The sequence below is a fragment of the Pinus tabuliformis genome, chromosome 4_2 (assembly GCF_031772625.1).
Source record: "Pinus tabuliformis cultivar Carrire ecotype Pingquan chromosome 4_2, CPIR1, whole genome shotgun sequence".
In the NCBI taxonomy this organism is placed as follows: Eukaryota; Viridiplantae; Streptophyta; class Pinopsida; order Pinales; family Pinaceae; genus Pinus; species Pinus tabuliformis.
In genome coordinates, this window is record NC_142304.1 from 64,978,190 (window position 1) to 64,993,189 (window position 15,000).

Below are 15,000 nucleotides of genomic sequence, written 5' to 3' on the forward strand. Positions count from 1 at the left end.
AAAAGGGCAAAACACAGGCCAAACCTAGAAAATTGCCAGGTTGTAGCTAGAAACTAGGGTTTGTGCAAAAATGAGGAATTTGGGGGATCTCAGTGATGGAAAGTGTTTGATAAGGTACATGAAGGATAGGGGAAGGTGTATGAACATCTGGATACAAGTTTTTCTAATGATTTGACCATTCAAGAGAAATTAGCTTTCAAAACCCTAGGAGAGGGAAATGACCTTACCTAGGCTCAACTGAAGCATGAACAAGGTGTAAAATGACTCATTAGACACTGACATGATAATGACAACCCTATGAATGATGATAGACTCAGCTGAATAGTGACATAGATTGGCATTTTGGCAACTTTGAAAAGAGTGAGAGCAAACCCTAGACCTAATGCCTAGTGACCAAATTTTGCTTGAAGACTCACCGAAATGACAAAATTTGACCTTGACACTCTGAGACCACTTTGTAAGAGCATATTTGATCACTGGAGGAAGGCTGGAAAGACTGACACTAACAGGATCCATGAGTTTTCTTGCCCTCTTCAGCTCCTCACCTATCTAATCCTTCCATCTCATTCAATTTGAAGTGCCAAAAACAATTGCCTACCTTGCCCCATTGAGATCTCTACAAGATTGAGCCTCATTCCCCGCACCCAAAATCTGCCTTTCCATTGGAGCTAACAAAAACATCATTTTATTCAATCAAACTCTTTCACACACATACCTAGCCTAAGATCAGTATTTCTATCAGTCATCTCAAGCCCTCATCGATCATAATTTGTTGAGATTGACCCGGAGAGAGCCCTCTCCCGACCTGGTAGGGCTAGCTACCAAGTTAAGCGTGGTTTGATGTTGGTCCTGGATCCTATCTTTCTCAGCCTGAGGTAGATTTAGGCTCTAACATAGTGGCAACCATACTGGGGAAGAAAATTTTATTTGTTTTTGAGTGTTCTTTGTTTTATAGACTACAGACGGAGCCTGAAGTTAGCCAGGTAGCCTTCAAAACACTCTTGCTTTGCATTAGCGAAAGTAGATAAAAGTTGCTTCAGTCAATCTCCGGTCTAGTCTTATGAACTGAACATCTGACTTGCAAATTGCCCCAGTACATGTATCAAGTTAGATCTGATTGTTGATGGTGGACAGTAGTCAGACACATATGAAGGCTGAAACATTCACCTGGCGACTCCAACTCAATCCAGAGATTCCAGCGCTCACTGATCCGTTCATGCACTAAAATAAAATGGTAGGGTATGTGGCAGACCATGTGTTTTGTGAAGCTTTAAAAGAAGTTAGAGATCAGTTAGTGGATATTGAAATTGATGAAGTATTTTCATTGCCCTGCTTCAATGTTTGAGATCTCCGAAGTTTCCTCCTAAAGCTAAAACTGGTTTCTGTGAGTTAGTTGGTGGAAAATTTGAGAAGGAGATTCAGTTTTTAAATGATCAGATCCAATCATATGAATTCTGAGATCCCAAAATGTTCTTGGAAACTCTCCCTCCTTCAAAACAAGAAACAATAGAGCTGCTCGTGGATATTTGCATTGACAGTTTGCAGCTAGAAGCATGCATTGAGGAGTTGGGGCAGCAAACAGAGTCTGGTTTTTTCGATCCTATTACAACGTAAATGGAAATTTTTTTCAGTTTAAATAATAGATCAAATTGTCTTTTACACAACTAGACTCGTTATGTGCATGTATGGTTGTCAGCATTTACATTTGTGTCCTGGTTGAAGCACTTTCAAGCAACATCCTTGTCACAGTTACTTGATTGGTTGATATGGCATTACAACATTACTTGATAAATCAATTTTGCAGCAAAGTGGGTTAGATTTGTACATAAATAAGCTACCTGAGGCAGCATTTCATTTGCGGTATTTGTTTATGTACAGGTTGTAGTATGTATATGTTTTTGGATTCGTATGAGTTGTTTTAGGTTTGCAGTTGTTTGACTCCATGCCCAATGGATGAGGCACATGGTCTACGGTGTTTTTGACACCTCCAAGGAGCTTCCATCCCCAATGGAGCCGATGTTAGTTCCAGTCTTCGCAACTTGTCACCAAGGATCAACATGAGCTCTTACTATGTTTGGTTTTGTTAGATGTTTTACACATGATGTTTAGCACAAAACATGTCACAAGTGTGTCCATCAGAAGACGCTCAGAAAAATCTTTCCAACGGTATATCACACTCCCATAACTGGCTCCCGGATTAGAATATATGATCGAAATGAATGAGTGATTCTTGGTTATGCATGTTTTGAGGTCAGTTGTTGCACCCAATGACAAGTTTAGTACAAAATCAATTTCTGAAAGAATGGTAAGGAATTTTTCAAACGTGAAAGAGGTTTTTGTTTATCACATATCAAGTAACAAAAACTTCCTTCATTTTATGCACAGATGCTACTATGTGGGAGATATACAGTGATATTTAGAGCCTACATTTAAACAAAGCAAAATTTTCATATTTTTTACTGTTTTAGTCATTTTAGTGTGGGGCCATTTTACAACAGATGGAAAGTAATTTTGAGAAACCCAAAGATTTTTTTGTTAAGAATGAGCCATATAACAAAAAACCTCTTTCAGTTTATTCATAGGTGTCACGAATTGGGATATGTGACTAGATCTTTACAACTCATTTTCACAGATTTAAACTTTTAATGATTTTCTGTTTTAGAGATGATTCTGTGAAACAGATTGCGAGCAACGGGAAACGAATTTCCCAAATTTGAGAGAGGTTTTTCTCCAACATGATCTTATCTACAAAAACCTCTTTCAGTTTTGTAACGGGTGCTATGGTTTAGGAGATACGAGTTCATATTCAACACCTATTTTCAGAAATTCGGCCCAAGTTTAATGTAACTGATTCTATTTTGAAGAAAATGGTTGAGCTCAATCCCTTAGTACAAGGATGAGAAAATGTATATATTTTATGAATTTTATAGTGTAGGGGTTAGAATTTGGCAAAAGGTTGGACTTCTGAGAAAGCCTTGAGCTTCATTGTACACTCATATCAGTATTTTGGCTAGGGAATTGAGACCAGGGTTTGCAACACTCTTTGGGATCCATGTGACAATTTGTCTTGGTACAGTGCTTTATTTTGTAATTTTGAATTTACTTATGTGTTATGTATGCCATTATCTATCTTGTTTCTTCTTAGCTAAATCAAACAAGGGAGAAAGGTAGAATCCATTGAAATTGCAGTGCTCTACCTTGGGTTTGCTTTAGTTTTTTATGTTTTCAGCTGTTTGGAGAGGATCCATGAGTTTTCTTGCCATCTTCAGCTCCTCACCTATCTAATCCTTCTATCTCATTCAATTTGAAGTGCCAAAAACAATTGCCTACCTTTCCCCATTGAGATCTCTGCAAGACTGAGCCTCATTCCCCGCACCCAAAATCTGTCTTTCCATTGGAGCCAACAAACACATCATTTTATTCAATCAAACTCTTTCACACACATACCTAGCCTAAGATCAGTATGTATATCAGTCATCTCAAGCCCTCATCGATCCTAATTTTCTGAGATTGACCCAAAGAGAGCCCTCTCCCGACCTGGTAGGGTTAGCTACCAGGTTAAGCGTGGTTTGATGTTGGTCCTGGATCCTATATTTCTCAGCTGAGGTAGATTTAGTCTCTAACATAGTGGTGACCATCCTGGGGAAGAAAATTTTATTTGTTTGTTAGTGTTCTTTGTTTTATAGACTACAGATGGAGCCTAAAGTTAGCCAAGTAGCCTTTGAAACGCTATTTCTTTGCATTAGCGCAAGTAGATAAAAGCTACTTCAGTCCATCTCTGGTCTAGTCTTATGAACTGAACATCTGACTTGCAAATTAGCCCAATACATGTATCAAGTTAGATTTGATTGTTGATGGTGGACAGCAGTCAAACACATATGAAGGCTGAAACATTCACCTGGCGACTCCAACACAATCCAGAGATTCCAGCGCTCACTGATCCGTTCATGCACTAAAATAAAATGGTAGGGTATGTGGCAGACCCTGTGTTTTGTGAAGCTTTAAAAGAAGTTAGAGATCAGTTAGTGGATATTGAAATTGATGAAGTATTTTTCATTTCCCTGCTTCAATGTTTGAGATCACCAAAGTTTCCTCCTAAAGGTAAAACTGGCTTCTTTGAGTTAGTTGTTGAAAAATTTGAGAAGGAGATTCAGTTTTTAAATGAACAGATCCAATCATATGAATTCCGAGATCCCAAAAAGTTCTTGGAAACTCTCCCTCCTTCAAAACAAGAAACAATAGAGCTTCCCGTGGATATTTGGATTGGCAGTTTGCAGCTGGAAGCATGCATTGAGGAGTTGGGGCAGCAAACAGAGTCTGGTTTTTTCGATCCTATTGCAACGTACATGGAAATTTTTTTCAGTTTAAATAATAGATCAAATTGTCTTTTACACAACCAGACTCGTTATGTGCATGTATGGTTGTCAGCATTTACATTTGTGTCCTGGTTGAAGCACTTTCAAGCAGCATCCTTGTCACAGTTACTTGATTGGGTTATATGGCATTACAACATTACTTGATCAATCAATTTTGCAGCAAAGTGGGTTAGATTTGTACATAAATAAGCTGCTTGAGGCAACATTTCAATTTCCGGTATTTGTTTATGTACAGGTTGCAGTATGTATATGTTTTTGGATTCGTTTGAGTTGTTTTGGGTTTGCAGTTGTTTGACTCCATGCCCAATGGATGAGGCACTTTGTATACGGTGTTCTTGACACCTCCAAGGAGCTGCCATCCCCAATGGAGCTGATGTTAGTTCCAATCTTTGCAGCTTGTCACCAGGGATCAACATGAGCTCTTACTATGTCTGGTTTTGTTAGATGTTTTGCACATGATGTTCAGCACAAAACATGTCACAAGTGTGTCCATCAGAAGAAGCTCAGAAAAATATTTCCAACGGTATATCACACTCCCGTAACCGGCTCCCGGATTAGAAGATATGATCGAAATGAATGAGTGATTCTTGGTTATGCATGTTTTGAGGTCAGTTGCTGCACACAATGACAAGTTTAGTACAAAATCCGTTTCTGAAAGAATGGTAAGGAATTTTTCAAAAGTGAAAGAGGTTTTTGTTCATCACATATCAAGTAACAAAAACCTCCTTCCGTTTATGCACAAGTGCTACTATGTGGGAGATATACAGTGATATTTGGAGCCTACATTTAAACAAAGCAAAATTTTCATATTTTTTACTGTTTTAGCCATTTTAATGCGGGGCCATTTTACAATAGATGGAAAGTAATTTTGAGAAACCCAAAGAGGTTTTTGTTAAGAACGAGCCATATAACAAAAAATTCTTTCATTTTATTCACAGGTGTCACGAATTGGGATATGTGACTAGAACTTTACAACTCATTTTCACATATTTAAATTTTTAATGATTTTCTGTTTTAGATATGATTTTGTGGAATAGATTGCGAGCAACTGGAAATGGATTTCCCAAATTTGATAGAGGTTTTTCTCCAACATGACCGTATCTACAAAAAACTCTTTCATTTTTGTAACAGGTGCTATGGTTTAGGAGATACGAGTTCATCTTCAACACCTATTTTCAGAAATTCAGCCCAAGTTTAATGTAACTAATTCTATTTTGAAGAAAATGGTTGAGCTCAATCCCTTAGTACAAGGATGAGAAAATATATATATTTTATAAATTTTATAATGTAGGGGTTGGAATTTGGTAGAAGGTTGGACTTTTGAGAAAGCCTTGAGCTTCATTGTACATTCATATCAGTATTTTGGCTAAGGAATTGAGACCAGGGTTTGCAGCACTCTTTGGGATCCATGTGGCAATTTGTCTTGTTACAGTGCTTTCTTTTGTAATTGTGAATTTACTTATGTGTTATGTATGCCATTATCGATCTTGTTTCTTCTTAGCTAAATCAAACAAGGGAGAAAGGTAGACTCCATTGAAATTACAGTGCTCTACCTTGGGTTTGCTTTAGTTTTTGATGTTTTCAGCTGTTTGGAGAGGATCCATGAGTTTTCTTGCCCTCTTCAGCTCCCCACCTGTCTAATCCTTCCATCTCATTCAATTTGAAGTGCCAAAAAAAATTGCCTACCTTTCCCCATTGAGATCTTTGCAAGACTGAGCCTCATTCCCCGCACCCAAAATCTGTGTTTCCATTAGAGCCAACAAAAACATCATTTTATTCAATCAAACTATTTCACACACATACCTAGCCTAAGATCAGTATTTCTATCAATCATCTCAAGCACTCATCGATTATAATTTGCTGAGATTGACCCGGAAAGAGCCCTCTCCAAACCTGGTAGGGCTAGCTACCAGGTTAAGCGTGGTTTGATGTTGGTCCTAGATCCTATCTTTCTCAGCCTGAGGTAGATTTAGGCTCTAACAATCAGTTTGACCAACCATTGAATTATCAGTTAGTGTGAGTCAGTGTAGGTCTGCACATTGAATGATCACTTCTTTAGAGTATTAGGTCTAGACTGTTTGTTGAAATTCTTTTTATTTTTTCCCAACTTTCTCACCCAACACGTTTTTTCCCTGAACAATGGCACTGTTAACACGCTTTTCCTTAAAATAGTCGTGTTGAAACCACTTTCAACATGTGTTTTTCTATGATAGCCACGCTGATCTCAAATATTTGAGAAAATATAGGGTTTCTAACCTAAGGTCTAGCGTGTCTTGGCCTCTTAAGTTCTTTTCCTGTATTCTTGATTGGATGTTCTAGTGGTTATTGTCAGGTTATCTTCGTTAATTAGTAAATTTGTCTCTTTGGCTTTGAAGTGCTTTAAGTGAAAATTTGATTGAGTTATAGGGTTTCTAGGTCAATTAGTCATCACTTGCTCTTTGTTTGTGTCGCTAAGATATTGGTTTGTTGATTGATTGAGTCTTTATTTCTATGGAAATCATTGAAAACATCAGATTGCATTTGTTTTAGCTTCTCTTTAACAAAGTTTCTCTTCAATTTGAATTAGGTCATTTGCATTTGGAAACCATCTTTTGTTTTAATCAAGCATAGTTTGCATTGTTCGTTTTTCAAGCTGAAAAAGTGCATTGTTTATTTGTTCAAAAAGAAAAAGTGAAAGATATTTTAATTTAGGTGTTTTTGAATTAGATTTGGTGTTGCTTTGGTTGATTCATTAGAGCATTTGAATCAAAATTTCATTTTTCTTTAGTTGATGCTTTAGTTGTATTAGAGAATTCTAAAATCAAATAAAAAACATCATTTATATAAGTGCATCTTAGTAAAAGTAAAAATCATTTTTCTTTCGAAAAGTTGCATTTAGGAAAGTGAAAAGTGAAGATCATTTTTACCTTTGAGAATTGCATTTGGAAAGCGAAAATGAAAGTTAGTGGAAGGCATGTTGTTTGATGCATTATTGATTGTAACTTCTTCCCTTGATTAGTCTAGCTTTCATCAAAATGGAAATTTTTCCTTTTCTCATTTAGTTGCATCTTAAGCATTCAAGTGATCTTGTTTTGAGCCCAAAATTGAAACATAATTCAAGATCAACGTTAAAAGTTACTCAATTAACCTAAGGAGCATTTGAAACTTAATGCAAACACTTAGAGGTATAGGCTAGAGACGTGTTCTGACGTCTATAAACCTAGAAGTTGTCGCTATCTGCCAACATTTTATCCCGGGGGTGAAATCCCATTCCACATATGGAATTATATAGGATCATTCTCGAGTACTCTCGAGTATATAGGAGGTGCTCCACGTATGGAAAGTATATGGGAATTCTCTCATCAAATGGTTATGAATTAGACAATGTTAACACAGACTTGTGATGCTCGTACTGTCACGTATATATTGAGAGACCCCACTAGGTTGTTATCCTTTAGCCACAAGTAATTAAGTCAGCCACCTTGTAAACGTTATACACAAAACATAACATTCAGGGAGATTGGTCGTTGTACATTAAGTCCTTGGTTTCAACAAAGTTGTATATAGTGGTTCATGGATACTTGGTAAACCCTCTTTCCTAGATTACCCTTTTTAATTTATTTTTTGTTTCTAAGTTCTAAAATTTACTGCCCACGATAACATGTCTTACCCATGCAATTATCCTTGGCCTCATTATGCCTTATTAATGGTAAATTTTAATTGAATCTCAAATAAATCACCTCCTCTATTTTTTTTTGAGAAAAGGTCATCGTGGCAGAACTGCCGAGTTCGCCTCACATATCCCCTTCATAATATGACACTGAATGGTCACCAGAAAGAGTCCATCCTGAGATCCCAGAATTACTTGAAGGTAAATGTTTTGAGTTTTGAATTACCTTGAGCATTCAACCCCTTGCTTCTCATCCTCCACCTCGATAGTCATTGTCATCATCTTAGGACTTTGACCCAGAAAGTCTTGGGGTTCCTCAATAGTTCTTGTTGTTTCCCCTGAATCTGCTTTATGATCCTTTGGTGATATCTCCTCAATGCCCATATAGTATGTTTGATAATCCCAACGTACCTTTGGAACTTTCGCCTTGTTCATCGCAGATTCCTCCTTGCTAATTATTTCCACCCATGGCATCAAAAGGTGAGATTCCAACCTCTCCTCAAGGTCCTCCTCCAAAAATCTCAGCCACCCATACTTCGGGTATTGGCGATGAATCTGAATATCACATTCCACTTGAAGGCTTTCTATATGTGTCCTCTCTGCATATGGGGAGTGGGCCAACTCCACCACCTGAAACTAGTGAATCTTTATTCTTGCCAGGTTATACCTCTCTTGGTCATTCGGTTTCAGGTACTTCAAGCGCATCTTCGCTTTATCATCATCCGATTTGGTCATTCGGCATTACACCTACAACTGGCCCGTTCGTTTCAAACGTGGCATCCAAAATTCCTATTCAAACTGTGTTTTCCTCAGTTCCTTTTCAACCTACAGTCATGATTTGGATAGTTAATGTCCATATAGGTTCTTCAACTCCTCTTTTGACCTCTACAGTGGTTGCACCTCCTCCATTGAGTGGTCAATTTGTACCACCCCTTATCCCACCGCACAGGGGGAAACCACCTCCTCCATATGTACCTATTGTCTAGTGGAACCTATGTGAGTGGATCCCAAACTCACACTATGAGAGAAAGTCAAACTATTGGCAGTATTCCTTCTAGATCTGGTCAAATTCCTTATTAGTAGCCTCTTTCGGCTCAAAACGTACCTTACCAAACTCCATACCCTCCTTATGGTTCACAACAAGCTCAAAATACACCTTTCAATCAATAGGTAGGATCCCAAATGCAGTGTGGTCCTAATCCCTCATTTGGGTCATCTGGTCAGTTACAGTATGCTTCTGGAAATTATCCTTTAGAAGCTGATAATCCTTTGCAACAAGGCCCATTTCAACAGCAAGGAACCTATCAAATTCCACAAGGAACCTATCAGTAAGAAGGACCTTTCATATAGCAAGGACCTTATGTGCAACAAAAGTATTATCAACGACCATTTCAACAGCAAGGTCAACCCTTGTATCAATAGAGTTAAGCATAGTAGCAGAAAGGCCAACCATTGCAGCGGCAAGGTCAACCATTGCAGTAGAAAGGTCAACCATTGCACCAACAAGGTCAACTGTTGTATCAACAAGGTCAATTGTTGCATCAGCAACCCTATACTCAATACTTCTCATAGGTTGTTTATCCCCCTTATGGTTCTCAACGGCCTATGTCAGGTCCATACCAAGCCTTTCCAGGTCAAAACCCACCTCTGTGGAGACAAACTCAACCTTTGTATGGTTGAAATTCCTCCCAGTGGGGGAAGTATCAAAATACCTGTGGTCAAAATCTGCCAATATGGGGGCAAAATTAGTACCAACAAGGTTGGAATCCTCAATTTGGACCTTATCAAATGCCTTTCATGCCTTTTAATCCTCAATTTCCATTTTTAGCTATATTGGAGTTACCTAATGTGTCAAGGCTCACAAATGACCCAATACTTCATTCACCATATTGGCCTTTGGTTCCTCCTAAAATTCTTGGAATTGTCCAAAATTCGAAGGGAATTCTGGAGAAGACCCCCAAGATCATGTCATGACCTACCATTTATGGTGTTTGTGTAACTCTTGAGTCAACGATTCCATTTGATTGCGTCTTTTCTAGTGAACCCGAATGGGTGTTGCCACCAAATGGTACATCGAGTTACCTTGAGGTTCCTTTCAAGATTTCAACACTTTGGCTATGGCTTTTCTTACTCACCTCTAGTGACTAGTTCGACATGAAACCATTACCTATCTTCTAAAGTCTTTGAAACAAACGACTGCTACTCACATCTTTGATCACATTCATGAATGGAGGCGTCAACGTTGTCTTATTAAGTTCGAAAATTTTGATGAGATTTTAACCGAATGGTTTATTAAGTTATTGATTAATCAAATTGTGAAAGACATATCTATGGGTGGTTGTGTGACCAAAGAAAAAACCATCGCCCATGCTTAGTATCTAGATTTGGTATATTTGCAATCTGGCACGCTTTATGATCTCTTACTCGATGCTTCACGACCTTCAACTGATTTGGAATCTTCTAAACTAGCGGAGACACCACTCGTTGATGGTATTATTGGGTCAGTGGCTCAAACTTCTAGCAATTCTTCTTCTTCTTCTACGAAGCAAAAATCCGTTTCGGATACTAAACCTCCTCCTCCTTTGAATACTCCCAAACCAGTAAAACTTTAGAGGTGAATGTTGTCTAATCTACCACAGCAGACAAATCCTCAAAACGAAAAAATAAGGGTCAAGGTAAGGCTAAATATGATACCCCTGAATAGGATTCTCCTAAACCGTCTGTTGACGATACATCCAAACACAAGTCAAAATATCCATGTCTTATATGTGACGAAGATCATTATACCAAGGATTTTACCCGTCGTTCTGAGGTTAGTAATCTATTAAAAGGCACCCCAGGGACACCGGTTGTGTCGAAAGAACCCTTTCCATCACAACATACTTTATTGGTAGATCAACCTGTCTTTGTTGCTACTCAATCAAAATATTATCAGACTCCTACCAAATCGGTTATGGAAAATGATGCTACTGACACACCTTCTACTTCCACTCCGCTCAATTCTAGTCCTCTTCATATTGAACGACCTAGTAATGATTCCATTATTCGATCACCTCCCAAAGGTGTTCTTCAGAAGTCATCGTATAATTTGAATGCGCGAACTTCTCAATATTATAATATTGTGGAAGATTTATCTCGAGCGTCTTTGATGATGTTAGCTTTGGAAGTCCTCCAGACTTTTCCATCGCAAAGAAAAGCATTACTATCTTCCATAAGACGAATTGATCCTATAGATTCAAATTTGATTGCTTTTGACCTCAAAAACCACGTTCTTCGTCTCCCACATCAACTTTCCTTTTGATACAAGTTATTATCAAAGGGAATACTATTCATCAGATTGTTATTGGTGAGGGTGATTCTACTTGCATCATGTCCCTTTCATGTTGGAAAGTTATTATCTCCCCACCCCTCAACCAGTCCCCTAATACATTGGAAGCTTTCGATGGTAGAGGTTCTCGTCCATATGGTATTCTCAATGACTTTCCAATTAATTTGGAAGGAAAAATTGTTAACTTGGAAGTAGAAGTTATTGATGCCAATATAAATTACAATCTTCTACTTGGTCGTAGCTGGACCCATGCAATGTTTTGTGTGGTTTCTACTCTATTTCATGTGCTTTGTTTTCCCCATTAAGGGAAAATAGTCATTGTCAATTAGCTCGCCTTTTTCTCTTCCAACTCCTCAAATGGAAATATGCCATATGTTGGGAATACCGATATCCCTTACGAGAGTGTTGGGGCATGTACTTTCAAAGACTCTTCCCTTATGGGAAATTTTTCCCTTCCACCTCTGAACATCTCTTCAATTAACATGGTCTCAACTCGTCACGATCCTTGGGTCATTCCCCATCTTGATCAGATTGACAGTTTTGTCGATGTTATGCCGCTTAGCCCCATACAGGAAGCATATCAGGCTGTCGTTTCTGCTTCTGCGGAAACTTCTGAAATTCATGATCATTTCAGTATGAGTCTAGATGTGTATTCACAATCCCCCTAGCTTGGCTCTTGGTATTCTCCAAATCCTTTGAATGAGACATTTCCAACTGATGAGAGTATCACAGAAGTTATATCTCTCGAGGAAACTCCATGGAATGATGCCCATCATCATTTCTCGTTTCTCCCAAGATTTGGTGAGATTTCTTCTCCTCTAGAAACCCTTGTTTCCTATGTACTAACTCATCCGCTTCAGACACCTATTTTGGTTCACAAAGTGTTGTTCAAAAGAAACATAGGAAACATTTCGGCTACCTTGCCTAGTGACATCTCAGTCCAACCTGAGATTGAAAAAATATTTCACCTGGGGGCATCCTTTTCTCATGATGAGCTTAATATTTTTGTGTCCCCCGTCAAGAGAATTTCTCACCGAGTTTTTACCATTCACCCATTATCGCAATGGGGCATTGATCCTCTAACTCATAACTCTCACTCGCCTGGGGGGCATGGGGGCATTGTCATTTTTGTGTGTCATTCCACTAATTAGTAGAGTCGATGTTTACATTTCATGCTAATGGTGAAACTACAATTTTACTCTCTCTTGATCAATTACTCGAGTCATAAAATGGGCTCCTTCTAAAGTATTATGTGTGATTTCGTGTAAATACTTTGTACATTAGTGTTTTTTCATTAGTGTGCAGTCGATTTTCGTGTGTTTGTTTGATTTTTAAAACATGTTTTCCTCGACTTACCATGTGTTCTACTTGGTTTGCAGATGTCATCGAACCTTTATGTCGGTTTTTCTGATGGATCTTTTCATAGTACACGGAATCTATCTTTCCCCACATGGGCAATCTATGACCCTAATGGTGAGCTAGTGAATTTACAAGGCATATGTTTAGGTTGTACTACTAATAACATTGTTGAATATAATGCAGTTATCGATATGTTTTCAGAAGCCATTTCTCTTGGAATTAAAGAGTTAGTCGTCAATCTTGATTCACAGCTCATTGTACTACAACTTAACGGACAATATTCGAAACCTTCATATTTTGAGAATGTCTTTGTGAGTTCGTCTCTTGGCATGAGGTTTTGATTATATCACTTATCAACATATTCTGAGACATTTGAACACATTAACAAATACATTGGCTAATTATGTATTAGATATACATCTGCGACATATGTAAAACAAAACCATCACATAGTGAACATAATAGGAAAACATGTGTATATATATAGAGAGAGAGTGTGTGTGTGTTTGCAAAAATTTTATTACATAAAAATGTCAAAAACTATGTTATGAGACACATGGCTTCTCAAACCTACTTAAGTATAGAAAATAAAGACTAGAGATGGTTATCCGCCCACATGGTGCTCATGGTAGCACGACATAGCTCTAATGACTCGGTTCAGCAACCGACATAGTCTAGCGGGAACCCCTACAGTATGCCTATGATATCGCAATGGCACCTCATCAATCGATGCATATTATGGAATGCCCCTTGTTAGTGTTTTCAGGTTGCATTCAACCTCCACGACCGGGTCAGCTCCCTCCTCATAAGGATCATCCTCTATCTATCGTTCCACTTGCATGGCTATCGGATAAACCCCTGGAGGTCTCTCTGGTCCAACATCTGCAAAAATCACAAGTGTCAAATCTCAGTACACATGCATTAAAAAAAGTCAAAATCTTTAAAAACTGTTTTTTACCTGCATCGGTCCACTATGCACCAGGTGGAAGTGGAATGTTGGGATCTCCCTAAAAATCTATGCCAGCGTATGCCCGATCATCTATCATGATTAGCTATTGTCGTAGCCATATAAAAAATGCTAAGGGGAATGACATTCATTGACCACCTCCCTGTCGAGGTGTCAGCTCACCCCACCTTAGCAATCGTGGATCTCTGGGCACTGGTGCATCCACTTCAATCCACTGATATCAAAACAATGGTGCATGTTCCAAGAAGAACGTCACTAGGATGGATCCATAGCCAAATTGTTTCAACTTTCCTGACTTGCATTTCGTGATTTGGTTCTTCATATTCACCAAGAATCCCTCGCACCATTTAAAAATTGTGGGACTTAGACAATCAATGGCGTATTGGAAATGAGACTTTGTTGCTTCATGCAAAGGTTGAGCCCCAACTATTCGGGCCATAGTATGGAGAATTGTTACTAGCAGGATATTATTAATGGTCTTTATGTCTATCTTCCCACTCTGAGTTTTTCAAGTGCTTGCGCAATGTCTCGCAATCAACATATTTGTACTTTCCCCTCCAATACGAGAATCAAACATGTAAATCTGTTGTCCCCTTCTAGACAAGCCCATAATGAATAGATGTCTATGACATCTATCTCAAGTTCTTGGTCCCTAACCATAAACAGTTGGCGATCCACATCCCATCAACCAATTAAATGTTGTAGTAACTCAACCTGGCTCCTAATCCCAGGAATCCGAAAGAATTTCAATAACCCACATTCTTGAAGGGCAGCAATGCAATTTGGGTCCTGGGCTTCTTGATGGTCTTCGGCTTCGTGTCCTCTTTCTTTCCATTTGATCACCATATTTGGTTTACTTAACTTGTGGAACATCCATAAAACAACATTTCATGAGTTTCTATGGAAACAAATTTGGAAACAAATCATTAAACATGGAAGATTTTCCAAAAAATTTCATAACTCTGCGTGAGCGCGTCTATTTGTATATTTTTCCACGCTACCATAGTTGGCCATGGGGTGAATAGTGCGGGTCTGATGGGTAACACCCACACCGATCGCCCTCAACAAAAAAAAAAATTAATCCCTCCTTACAACCTAATGGATGAAAATGCATGAAATTATAACTAAATTGAAGGCAAGAGACAAATCTCTTACTTGCAGCCAACGACTTGATGAATGGTGTCCAAGATTGATTCTACTCCTTGCCTGAAGATCAAGGTAAAATAGGGTAAAAATTCTCTCTGATTTGCAAAATGGTAAAATGGTAAAAATGATTTACTTTTTTAAGCTTTTATAAGTTTTTAAATGACATTTTTACCAA